The sequence below is a fragment of the Schistocerca nitens genome, chromosome 1 (genome assembly GCF_023898315.1).
Source record: "Schistocerca nitens isolate TAMUIC-IGC-003100 chromosome 1, iqSchNite1.1, whole genome shotgun sequence".
Lineage (NCBI taxonomy): Eukaryota > Metazoa > Arthropoda > Insecta > Orthoptera > Acrididae > Schistocerca > Schistocerca nitens.
In genome coordinates, this window is record NC_064614.1 from 664,215,881 (window position 1) to 664,230,343 (window position 14,463).

Sequence of the window (14,463 nt, forward strand, 5' to 3'; positions counted from 1 at the left end):
CTTTAACGAAAAGTCCTTACAGCCCCGCCTACGCGGCGGAAGCAATTGAATTATTAAGCCTACCGTGGGCTCCTGAGGTAGCATTTGTGGCCAAATAACAGAGCCCTGCCGGTCGACATTACAATGCACTTAGCGCCGCCCCAGCGTAACTCAGTCGACGTCGCCTTCTGGGAATATCCCGCTCTGCGTGCGGAACGAGCTATAATTTAATCACTCGGTAGTTATTCCTGGTAGCACGTTCCCAGTAGGAACATTTTTATCGTCGATATGGGATCTTTTAGGTGAACGGAAGTTTTTTTCTTTTTTTTTAGAACGAGCAGCGTGTATTTTCGGATAAACGTGACTGGAACACAATTTTTGTGAGGACAGTGAAGAATGATTAATTCAAATGATCTAACTTAAGATTTCCACGTCCGAAAACAGCCTTTCTTTACTTACAGCGGATTTATTCAGATTTGCTGCCATAACAATATAGTACAACGCGGAAATCACGAACATGTTGTGTGTTACTCAGAGAGACAGAATGGGAGATGTTCGTTTTGGGTAACACAGAGTTCAACAAGGCATGCCTCGTGCATCGTACCAAATCCTTTACGATAGATCGAAAGACAGCAGCATTTTATGCAGTGACATAAAGAAAATGGTCAGAGACAGGTAAAAATCATTGGACCAAACTGATTACGAAAACAAGTGGATATTCTTCATTTGCTGACAGAAACACCAGCTTCGCTAAAACACTGCAGTGGTACTCGAGTTTAGCCAGATTGAAGTACTAGTGTGCAAAGTACACTCGATTATGTTTTTAAATAAATCCACGCAAATACTGGGTTGATCTTTTAGGAATATTGCCAGAAATCCTTGCTCACTCTAGTGTCTATGCTGTCACAATAATGCTCTTTGGTTAAGAGATATTACTCTTAGGAAGTGCAAAAAGATTTTATTATTACTGAATTAATATGCAAGGTGTTTCCGTAAGAGCGTGCAAAAACTGAACAGGACACAGAGGATTATCCACTGAAAAATGTGATGTAGGGAACCTGGGGTCGGAGAAGCCAAATAATAGGAACAAAAATCACATAATAGTGTACTTTTTTATTTACCTTAGTTACAGTTAACTGCTGCACCATCACTGACATAATAAACGTACCGTTTGTACCGTGTATCACAAAATGTGTTGAAACTGACGCCCATCAGCCTCAATGCAAGCATGACATCGACGGACAAGGTTCTGACGCATGCTGACAAATATCCCTGGTGTGTTTCGAATCACATCACAGGTAGCTACAATTCTGGCAACTAATACAATTTCCGTATCCACTGTGGTCTCAATCGCAAGCGACTTTAGATATCCCTGTAGTAAATAAACAAGGGGATTTAGGTCAGGTGACCTCGCAGGCTTCCTCTTCAAAATCAGGTGCTCGAGTGGTCCCCATGTTGCCAGGTCCCTCGTTTCTTCTTCCCCATGAACCAGTCTCCAGCATTCGTCGATCGAGAGAAATAAAGACTTGTGTTGACGGATGATGCCTGTCAGGATATCTTTCCTTTTACAGCCTTTCATCAGCGAGAACATTGCAACGTACTTCCCCACACACAATGTGCATGTTACTGAACTCGGCGAAACTGTTCCGGTACTGCTCCATCGTATTGCACTGCAACTCTCTGAATAGTATTGAATAATGACTGGACCTCTCGTTGATTCATTGCCAAGTTCTGTCATGAGACAATGTAAATACAATAGAATCATCTTATGGACAAGTAAAGGAAACACAATCTGCATCATGATATCCTAGTAAGTAGGCACGTCCTCCTTGTTTCCTTGCAGGAAATAAAGAATGCGCATGTAAGTAAACAGCACAGTATGTGTAAACTTGTACGTATGTTAGTTGTAAAAAGGCTGGAAAACAGTAATGTTAGACAAAGCGGTAGGCAAGTTTATTTCCGTATCTCCTTAAGATGGCTTCTCCGACATCAGATTCTCTTTCTCAAATTGTTCAGTGGAGCATTCTATATGTCCTGTTACATTTTTGCACGCTCTTACGGAAACACCCAATGGAGACCCATTGCTTCTTAAATTCCTTGCTGCCTCCCCCATAGTCCGACTGAGCCTCGTAAAAAATTGTTGCCTATAAATCTACGACAGACGCTCGACATAAAAATTTTCTTGGATAAATGCGAGCGTCCAAGAGACGATACATTATTTGAGAAACGTTCCTGATAAGCTGAGGTTAACGTCTAATCTCAGCCCAGTTAGAAGGCAAATTAATCGAAAAGTTTATGTTCATATGTACTTCTCTAGTAACTAGTACAATATTTCATACTGAAATCAGTGGCAGCCCATAACGAATTTGGATTTATTTCGCAAATGGCTTGTTTGTAGACCATTGTTTAGAAGAATTTCCTTGCTCCTGTTGTCGCACACTTTTACTGGTGTCAGTTTTCGCTATTAATTCTGATATACCTTGTAAGTCACATCGATAGAGCACCTATTTGCGTATGATGATGTAATCTCGCAAAATTTTTACTTTTAGTTGTACAGTGTTCGTACGGTGTACCTAAAGGTTGCTGCTGCTGATGAGGTCTGAGATTTTAGGGAGGATCTAATGGTCACATAGTTATTTTTATAGTCCAAGCACTGGTCAAATGATATCGAAGAGGTGAGCGCGTGCGTTTTTCAATTACCAGTTATGACTGCGATGTGGAGCATTTAGTGCAGTTATGTACAGGATGTCCCAGAAATGTTGCGACAAACTTCGAAGGATAGTAGAGGGTGTCTAGAGGAACAAATCGAGGGCAGGAAATCGTGTCCAGAAACAGCTTCCAAAGGCGCTACAGGGTGTGGAATTTGTATGGGTCGGTCTCTGTCACTAGGCCACCACTTCGGCAGCAAACGACACTATGAAGGTTGACGGATCGCAGACGGAACTTCTCGCTGCGTTATTTGTTATTCACTGACCGCTACTGATTGCCACGAGCGCTAATGGCGAAGATAGAGCTAATTGCTGCGTAAACAAAAATTACCTCCTATGAATGTGATGCTCTGTCGTCTCGCTGGATGATAGTTTTGAACACGATTTTCCTCTAAAATCTCGAGTCTTTATCGGCACACAGGAGAAAATAAACTGCAGTTGGATACCTGTGTCAGCCGCGCGGGATTAGCCGAGAGGTCTCACGCGCTGCAGTCATGGACTGTGGTCCCGGCGGAGGTTCGAGTCATCCCTCGGGCATGTGTGTGTGTTCGTCCTTAGGATAATTTAGGTTAAGTCGTGTGTAAGCTGAGGGACTGATAACTTTAGCAGTGAAGTCCCATAAGATTTCACACACATTTGAACATTTGAGAAGTTGTAGGGTGACTTGAGGAACAAATCGAGAATAGGAAACACTTGTTAGATAATGTCATCCGAGCCGGCCAGTGTGGCCGTGCGGTTCTAGGCGCTACAGTCTGGAACCGCGTGACCGCTACGGTCGCAGGTTCGAATCCTGCCTCGGTCATGGATGTGTGTGATGTCCTTAGGTTAGTTAGGCTTAAGTAGTTCTAAGTTCTAGGGGGCTGATGACCACATATGTTAAGTCCCATAGTGCTCAGAGCCATTTGAACCATTTTTTAATGTCATCCGACGACGCTACAGAAGCTCTGAGCACTATGGGACTTAACATCTGAGGTCATCAGTCCCCTAGAACCTAGAACTACTTGAACTTAACTAACCTAAGTACATCACACATATCTATGCCAGAGGCAGGATTCAAACCTGAGGTCATAGCGGTCGCGCGGTTCCAGACTGAAGCGCCTAGAACCGCTCGGCCACATTAGCCGGCAGCATGCTTCACAAATTTATCTCAGGATAAACGAGGTGAAGGGAGAGCAGTGTCTCAGCCGGTGTACAATATTCTGGTAGTGTCAGTGTTATGAGGCAGGTCGTGTAACTATCGAGAACACGTGACGCCCTGGTATGTGCACACAGTCAGCACCCGTTTCACCATCTCGGCTATGGAGACTCTTACACAGACGAATCGTCGGATCACACATGTGACATTGCTGTTAAACTGTCGATAGGCCTCACATAATCCACTAGATGCCTCCTCTGTTATGACAAAATGGGTGCCCAAGCATTTTTCAGAGAATCAGAATAAGGCAACAACGGGGGTTTGCCTGACCCATCTGTTGAGCAAGGAACAGATTTCATTGATCGTGTTGAGGCATGTGATGAATCGTGTTGTCACCATTTACATCACGTTTCCAAACGAATGAGCTTGGAGGGGCGGCATTCTTGCTCTCCTCCTCAAAGAAAAGCTCATTCTGCTCCATTGATGCTCAGTTACTTTTTTGAGAATGTAGGTCCTCTAATCATCAACAGGCTACCACGGCGTGCAACAGTTAACGCAGAACAGTACTGAAACACGTTACTTTGGCTCAAGCAAGCCGTGAAGGACTAGGGCAGCGGCTAGCTCTCAAATGGTATAGGCCACATATGATGGAATAGCCCCTCTAGCTCCTTCAGAAACTTCGATAGGTTCTGCAATATCTTCCTTACAACCCCGATATCTCATCATGTGACTCGTATATCGTCGAGCACCTAAGACAATTTCTGAAACGTAGGAAATTCACCTCTGACGAGGAAGTGCAGGACACCGTAGAAAATTGGAACGGCCAGCAACCCAGAAGTTTCTACACTGAAACCATCCACCCCTTCATACATGATGCGATCTATCCAGGAATGTCAGTGGTTGGAGTCTCAGACGAAGTTAAATTGTAATATTTCTTCTAATATACTTGTAGTCTACATTTCATTTGCGCACAACTTATACAATAGACGAGAAGACTAATGTATTCCTATACTTTTCGGAGTAACAGAGTTAGTACGTGAATAATTCAACCACTCATTATGCTTGGAGGACTGCTACATATACCGAGCGAGGTGGCGCAGTGGTTAGCACACTGGACTCGCATTCGGGAGGACGACGGTTCAATCCCGTCTCCGGCCATCCTGATTTAGGTTTTCCGTGATTTCCCTAAATCGCTTCAGGCAAATGCCGGGATGGTTCCTTTGAAAGGGCACGGCCGATTTCCTTCCCCATCCTTCCCTCACCCGAGCTTGCGCTCCGTCTCTAATGACCTCGTTGTCGACGGGACGTTAAACACTAAGCTCCTCCTCCACTGCTACATACAGAAAATCAAATGTGTGTCATTTAAATAATAGTTACAATATTCTGACTTAGCCTAAAAACTTACACATTCTTTTTTATGTCTATGACGAACGTCAATGGATCTACGAGATAAATTATTACTTGCTCACTCTACGCTAACACTGCTAGTAATAAATAGCACCATCAGTGGATTTCAGAACACTGACTGGATAACGTATTGAAACTTCTTATGCAGATAGGAAATTTGTGAAGCTACGAGGTGGAATTCGTCACGTGACACGTTATTATTCTCCAGTATTTGAATTAAAATGACTGACGTTGTGAAAAACTGATTAATAAATATGGTTAGTTTCTTTCTGATTGAGAAAGGGAGCAGTGGTCATTGTTGATTGCGGCGCGCGTCCTTCCTATTGAATCATATCATACACGTGTCTAAAAAGCATGAATTGGCTCATGACATTGTAGTGAACTCGAGAACTTATTTCGGCACATCAGATACCGTGAACATTACCCACGAGGTCGTCCCACGTTGGGTGCCAAAATTTGTAATGAACTTGTGAAATTATTTTGTGACATCAGATACCGGTCGCCCCATGTTGGGCGCAAAGACTGTAATGAATTCGAGAAATGAAATGAAATCAAACACAAAAGGTACAAAATTAAGGGGTTCCTTTATGAACATAAAAGATTTCTTATATGTTTAAAACATGAAAGAAATGTATTTACTTTCGTGCTGTTCACAGAAAACAAAACAAAATTATAAATCTCAGGGTCGATTTGACTGGGCGTGGACACGACTCAGTTATTAACGGGAAGGAGGAGGGCACGAATCGTCTCACCATTCTTGTTATTGTTGGTCGTGTACTGCTGTCGGGTTGGCTGCCCTCATCAGCAACCGCGCCTTTGCGGCGGGGCTCAGGTACGACCTCCGCTTTGTCTACCCATTGTCGGTTGCGTGGCTGAAGCTGTGCTATCACGGCATCGGAAGGCGGATGTGGCCGATGGGTGTAAGAGCGCCCATTGTCCTCTCGCTTCCACGGTATCTCCACGACTCTCTCACTTCTCCCTCTCATTCCATCTCTCAACTCAACTTTTCTTCGAAACATTATTCCTTTCGGCGTTGTCATTGGGAGACGAAATTTTCCATTTAGCCCAATGACAGATCGCCGTTTCATCGCCACGCCTCTCCGTGCAGGGTGGAAATTTTCTATCTGGCGTGAGCTGGCGTGTAGCTTAGATGTTTTCCTGCATTCCGAGGCTGTTGGGAGGGCAGCTACACAACACTTCTTTATAACCGCTCTCTCTGTGCGTGAGCCCTGGACAGACTCATGTTTGGGCTCTCCATCAAAATCTGCTGGAGTTCGTCATTTAGAAGGAATGTCCTCACTGTCGAGAAAAACATCTTCTTAAGAACGCTGGTTTCTTTCACATGCCTCCCTGCGCCGATTCCCCGCGCTTTTTGCACGCTGTTCCCTGGAACTGTCGGCACATCCCTGCTTTCTAAGGCAGGTAAAATAACTGCCGGCCGACGATAAGAACTCAAATGCTTTCACGTGTACATTCTTGACGTTCTGTCCCAATGGCTGCAGATGTCCATCAGTTCTCGGCACGCTTCTCGTTGTCACACGGGCCCTTCGCATCGTATCCCTTCTTGAGTGAGGCGAGGACGTCGGCCCAGCTTCCCTCTACGTCCTTAAAGAATGACTGCACCTGGGGGCGCGCTCTAGGGAGTCCGGCCCCTTTCTCCTCCACGGCCGCTCGCGGCGACTTGGCGGAAGTATCTGCGGTATTACATTTTTACCATTTACGAGCCGTAGTAATCCAATACCACTATCGATTCTGTGGGCCGAGCATGTGACAGAAGCGAGAACAGCAGATTCACAGTTCGGAGTCTGTGGCCAGATCACGCGTGTTTTTCCCTTGCTCAAAATGATCGTAAGTCACTGTCAAATAATCAGCAGATAAAATATCATTGACGCGCGTTGCTTATAGTTGAATGAATTCAATGGCAGAATGTGAATTGCATTCGGAACATTGCGTCTCTTTACCATGATCTGCTGTGCTTGTTGTTCCAGCTAGCTTTTATGTAACAAGTAACAAATATTGCAAAATCATAAATCATCTACCGGTTAACAATTGAGGGAATTACATATCTTTTGAAATGAAAGGTGAATATCAGCCATTTTAACACATTTATTTATAAGTAAAAAGCTTATTCTAAGACACAAGGAGAGATTTAAAGACATTACGTCTCTTGTTTTCAAAAGAGACAAACGAAATAGATATAGTTTCCTGAGAGCAGCCATGCTCCTTGGTTACATTTTGTTTGATATAAATATATGGCATTTCATGCCTGCAATTCATTTCTCCGCTCTCTTTTATCTGAATTCGAAGTTCATACACGTTTTATTATGTTTTTCGCAGACAGAATGAGACATTTCCCTAAAAAAAAAAGAGTGCACGTTCACGCAAGCAAATGAACTTGAATTATTTTTGTGTTTAAAAAGAGATGACGTTTTCAAGTAATACTCCAGGCGGCTGATTGAAATGCTCTGAAGAAGCGGTGCACAGAACTCGTAATGTGTGGACTCAGTAACGAACGATCGAGTCTTAATGTAGTTGATTCAAGCACGTGGCTCTATTCCATATGCATGAGCTGCACGATCATTTCGCACGCTGAGGAGGACAGCGATACATCGGCTGTTGGTGTATTAAATACCGACGCAGCGATGTCCACGGCGGGTTGCCACTCTCAGTCGGAATGGCGAACAGCAGTGTAACGGCAGGATTAATGCTAATATGGATATTTCAAGCAATAAACCACATTTTTAGTACGATACTAGTGACACAGCATGGGATGAGAGGAAATCTGGAATGATTGCAGAATGTAGAACGCGGTATAACCAGGCCGTTCCAACAGCAGCAGGAAAGTGGGAAATATTTCAGTATGCGAGTATTATGTAGGGCATGAAAATTTAAGAAAGTAATTTTCACTCTCAAACAATGTGCACTCAAGTCACGGGTTAGCCATTCCTACATAGTCCAAAGTCTTCAGTTACAAAATTCATAAAGTCCCCTTTTTGCTACTGTTCGAGTAAATTCTTAACATCAAGTACTAACTCTCGACAGGAGGAATTCGTTCCCATTCGCACTAATGCATGAAAAACAGTTCTTACCGCTTTGGTGGACATTTATTTCTTTTTCAATCTGGATATATCAAGAACAATGCATATATCAAAAAGAAATATCTCAGTAAAATCCGTATCGCGTAACTAGTGGTAAGCGTAAGGAGCCGAAAATATGAATTAGTAATTAGGAGTAACAGTGAATCGTAATATGAGATGATACGAGCTCATACTCTCAATAGAAGGGAATGTGAATGGAATGCTTAGAGATATGGGTAGAAAAATTAGAGAAAGTTGGAATGCATCTTTGAAGGATAATCCATACAAGTTGCTTGTGCATTAAATTCTGAAATACTGCATTAATATTTGAAGTCCTTGTGAAGTGGACAGGGCAGTGGATTTCGCATTCAGAAGTTTATCACTAAGATTGAGAGAGTTTAGTACGGCTTGTACGAAAGTTTAACATAAATTCTCTAGGATTTTAATACGTTATCTTTTAAAGAGAGGTGACGTTTTTCTCCCGAAAATCTATATGGTAAATTTCCAGAACCGGTATTCGAAGAAGACATTGACAGTTCTGCTGTATTCTCGTAAGTGTCCACTTGGGATCATAAGAACAAGATCGGAGGAATTGGGGCGTGTACAATGGCATTTGGAAGACTACTTACCCTCACTCTTTACCAGAACGGAGATGGATAACCCCCAACATTGATACGAAGTATTCTCCGCAACTTACTGTAGAATGACTTGTGGAGTGTAAATGAAGATGTAGGAACGGGCTTCAAAAAGTAAGTTATAAACGTCATCCCACGCTAACACCATTGGGCAGCAAGAGTGATACATTGTCAGAAGAGAGTACATTTTCCTTGTTACCTGGATTTGAGGCGGTATTGACCCTGGTCCGACACAGTGTGCTGACTGTACTGACATGGTGAAGCTACTGCAAACGTAATCCAGTACTGAAGTACGCTAGACGGTACGATTCTTGTTGACGAAGATCTAAATGGCACACAAAATGGTTCAAATGGCTCTGAGCACTATGGGACTTAACATCTGTGGTCATCAGTCCCCTAGAACTTAGAACTACTTAAACTTAACTAACCTAAGGACATCACACACATCCATGCCCGAGGCAGGATTCGAACCTGCGACCGTAGCGGTCACGCGTTTCCAGTCTGAAGCGCCCAGAACCGCACGGCCACACCGGCCGGCTAAATTGCACACAGATTCACCGTGAAGTTCTGGTAGTATAAGGACCAAATGCAATATCGCGTCCAGCCACAGTGAAATGGTGCCAATAATCTACCAAGGCCACACAGAAGTGGGTGGTGCTGGTAGGGAAGTTCAAATATTGCACTAGATTTACATCTTTTCGGCAAGCTGAAAGAAAAGCTATAGACAAAAGAGATTTTCCAATGGTGAGGACGTTCATAGAATCGTTCTCGGATAGGTCCCTGACCAAAGAGCGGATTTCAGTCGTCGAGGAATTGGACGATTGGTAGAACATTTCTACTGCTGTTTACAGAGACTTGACTATGTTGATAGATAACGTTATGTATATGTGTCATTTTGAAGGGTTGTGCATCATTCAATAAAAATTACTTAACTGCCGCCGGCCGCTGTGACCGAGCGGTTCTAGGCACTTCAGTCCGGAACCGCGCTGCTGCTACGGTAGCAAGTTCGAATCCTGCCTCAGGCATGGATATGTGTGATGTCCTTAGGTTAGTTAGGTTTAAGTAGTTTTAAGTTGTAGGGGACTGATGACCTCAGATGTTAAGTCCCATAGTGCTCAGAGCCACTTGAACTTATCTTTCCATAGTAATATGTAACTTACTTTTTGAAACTCCCTTGTATACTACTCTGTTGTCTGTGTCTAGTTGTCAATTGCATGAACAATAGCAATATTGGAATTATTATTCATGGTGCTAAAACAACTCCTCATAATATGGATCCAACGACGATTCTGTACACTTTGTTGTAGCATTTGGAGTATATTTGTATATTTTCGTACATACATGCTCTTTCACTTTTACAAAAATATTTTACTTTTGTCTATAGATACTTTTATATTAAATTAATTATCCACACGGCTTAATTCCTACACTTCCCTTGAATTTCATCCTGATTTCACTGTGGTAAGTTGATTGTCTGCAGCTGAAACAACTGTAAGATTGTTACAGCGCTGTGTGCCATCTTGACCTGACTTCCTATATACAGCATATGTCTGTGTGGGTTTTTTGTCTCTCTCTCTCTCTCTCTCTCTCTCTGTGTGTGCGTGTGTGTGTGTGTGTGTGTGTGTGTGTGTGTGTGTGTGTGTGTGTGTGTTTCAGAGAGAGAGAGAGAGAGAGAGAGAGAGAGAGAATTCAGCTTCATATGATTTTTCTACCTGGAAAAGCGTCCGAAAATGTAAGAAGCTTGAAATTTTCAGAAAAAGTATGGTTACGCTGTGAGTAAATGCGGAAAAAATAATATATAAGAAACAAGAACGATTAATAAAAGCGGAAGATCAACGCTCAGATTATATTTTGTGTAAGATACGGAGGCAGCCGTTCATCCCTAGACTTAACGTCTATATATCGAACAATGACGAAAACGGAAAGAAGGTTGAAAAGAGAGATTAAAATATGGGGCTAAGGAATATCGGTGACAAGGTTCTCTGTGACTATTTAAAACACACGTAAAGTGGTAACGTGGATCCATTTCTCTATTCTACAGATCCGTTCATGACCTGACCGAAATCCACAGCGCTGTATTAACTTCTAAAACCAACTAGTTCCTTGGCCTCTTCTAAGCAGTACATGATAGAAGTCGTCATAGATGGAAGTATTCAGGAAGTAGTGAGACTGTTTACAACAACCAGTAAAGAGTAAAGTTCCGTGGATGTCCCTTTAAGTCCATTGACATCACAGTGGACTTGGAGAGGAAGATTGACTACTGCCATTGTTATTTAGATGTGTATATAAAAATGATACAAGACTGATGCATGTAATTAAAACTTAGAAACACGTTTAAACATTTAAGGAATAGGCGAAGAAGAAGGGTGTGCAACTAGAACGTTGAGCCATCGCAGATAGCAACAGAAAGTTTTGAAGCATTAACAGACGAAAAAAGTAGCAGAAAAGAACCACCTTACAAATACTATTTTAAAAAAAAGGTGATATGAAATTTGAAGGATAGAACAAACGATTTACACACTAGATACCGAAAAGCATAACGTGTGAATATCTTTAAATACTTAGGCGAATGAACAACAGCAAATGTGCTCTATCATAAAGCCGTAAAAGCAAGAACCAGAACAGCGGAAAAATCTTGCCAAAGGACATTTACAACACATTATTTTCCGTAAATATAAAAAAATACTGTTATAACACTAGTGTCTCTACAGGGTGGTTTTCTTCCATCGTGTAAAAACTGTAGGTAATGGTCGATAAGAGGATACAGAATAAAAATGTCTAATGAACTTTTGTTCGGAAATGCATTTGCTATCTTCGTAATTGTGTGGATGATATTTTTCCAAGAGTCTGATGGTATTTCGTCAGTCCCATACGTTCTACACACCAACGAGAATACCCCCCAGGGGGTCCACAACTCTTTTGTGGATACGTGCGTGGCGAGCACGGGTCCCCGAGCTATTGCAGCCTTCCTTCTTTCCAGGGCTGCATTTCCTTCCTCATCCCCTCCTTTCCCCTCCTTGCTCCTTCCCCCTCGCCCTCTCCTCTCTTTTTCTCTTGGTGTCCTTGCTTATGTTGGCCCCAGCTGTCTTCCTGGTTCTGTTGGTTTTAGAATTTGGCTTTTTTGCGTTATCACCTCCTCCTTTTGGCACTTCCTGGTCCCCCTCTGGGGTTTGACCTCCATTACTAAATTTCTCTTCCGTAGTGTGAGAAATTTGGGGAAGAGCACCTTACCTAGTGTCTCCAACGTGTGCCCTCCTAGTACATTCCACCTTTTCTTTCACGTCGTCATCTGATGCTAGGGTGCATAGCCAGCACGGCAGCCAGTCCATGTGGTGGGGTCGCTATGTACCCTTTTGGTTGGCCCCCTGCACACACAGGGATCACACTTCTGATACCTGAGCTGTGACCTCCTCATGCAGGTCTTGGAGTGGTTGCTCGTCATCCTGGAGCATCGGAAATCCCGGCAATAGCCGCCGTGCCAGACGGCCCTTGCTGTGGCTGGGTGGCGCCCGTGAGGAGAGCCCCTGATCGGAATGGGTGATATCAGGGCGGACGCTATGCAAATGAAACTCATATGGGTCCAGAACTCTGGCCGTTCTTCTGCGGCCGTCTCTCTGCGTGGAACTGATTCTTCGAGTGCTGCTTCTCTTGCCCCTTCGGCCTTCCCTTCCATGGCTACCCCCTGGGAAGAGGGTCAGGCCCGTCGGCTATGGGCGAAACCTTTCCCCCGCTATCTGGTTTGCACCAGGTCTGATGGGGATACTTTCACCAATACCAAAGCTTTATTCTTTGTGGAACACTTTGAAGACAAGTTTGGCGAAGTGGACTCCCTGAGCAAGATGCTGTCGGATTCGTTGCTGATCAAAACTGCTTTGGCTGCCCAGTCTGCGGCCCATCGTGCCTGTACCCATCTTGGCACAATTCCTGTGTCCATTACCCCACACCAGTCTCTAAATATGGTTCAAGGTGTGATTTTTCACAGGGATCTCATCCTTCAAACTGATGAGGAACTTCGGGACAATCTCGGATGGCGGGGTGTTCACTTTGTTCGGCATGTTCAGAAGGGTCCTATCACATTGATACTGGTGCCTTTATCCTGGCCTTTGAAGGGGATACCCTACCTGAGAAAGTAAAGATTATGATTTATCGATGTGATGTGAAGCCGTACGTCCCACCTCCTATGAGGTGTTTTAAGTGCTTGCGTTTTGGACACATGTCTTCCCGCTGTTCACAGGCTTCTGGACGTCTACTCCATGAGGGGAGTCCCTGTGTTCCCCCTCCTGTGTGTGTTAATTGTCATGACAATCATTCTCCACGTTCACCAGATTGCCCAGTATATAAGAAGGTAAAGAAGATCCAGGAATATAAGTCCATTGATCATTTAACGTACACAGAGGCTCGTAAGAAGTATACACATCTTCACCCTGTGTCCATGACATCTAGTTATGCTTTAGTTACATCTTCACCCCTTCTTCCCCATTCCTTACCCCAATACCGGAGCCCTCTCGTCCCCCGTCCCCCCTCCCCTGCGACTCCCACACCTTCTCCTCTGGGCGCTGCTCCCCCTCCCCAGCCGGAGAAGTGTCCCACTCCTTCGGCGTCTGCCGGTCAAGGGCGCCCCTCATGGGATGCCCCTTCCCAGCACCTTCCTGGCCAAAGGTCTGCTGCCACGTGACGACCGCGAGAGCCGCGGTCTGTCGGCCCCCAGGTCGCCCCTTCTCTTTCTGTTCCCGATCTTGCTGCAGCTTGCTCCTTTATGCCACACAGCCCTCCTCGATCTCAAAATGAAAAGAAGAAGAAACGTAAGTCCTGGGACAAAGAGCCTCTGGTGTCACCAGAGGTCCCATCTCTGGCTTCACAACCAGATTCTGACCTGTCGTTCATGGATGTCGACCCCTCCTTGTCGGTGACGGGTGGTGACCCGGCGGTATGACTGGCTTTAGTGTGTTCAGCCCCATTTAAATCATCGTTCTGTGGTTATCCAATGGAACTGTAATGGATACTATCGTCACCTTCCGGAATTGAAATCCCTTATTTCGTCTTACTCTGCAGCTTGTGTGGTTCTACAGGAATCTCATTTTACTGATGCTCACTCATCGACTCTCTCCTCCCTTCATTACAGTGGTCGCCACGCGACGACCTTTGTGATAGTGACCATTTCCGTTGATTCTCTCTCTCCCTTCCCGCTCCTCGAAGGACAGGTTACCTCGTTGGTCTTTCCAACGCGCCGATTGGCCTCTATACACTGCACAGGTCGTATTTTCTCCCTCTTTGTCGGGTTGTATTGATGACGTCCTACGTGACGTGTCTGACGCGATTGTTCGCGCCGCTAGCCTTGCTCTCCCGCGCTCATTTGGACCATTTCGTCGCCGGCAAGTCCCGTGATGGAGGACTGCCATTGCCATTGCCATCCGTCATCGCAGTCGAGCTTTGCAACACTTTAAGAGGTACCCATCCGTAGCCAGCCTTACTACCTTTAAACACCTTCGCGCTAAAGCCTCTTATTTAATCAAACAGAGCAA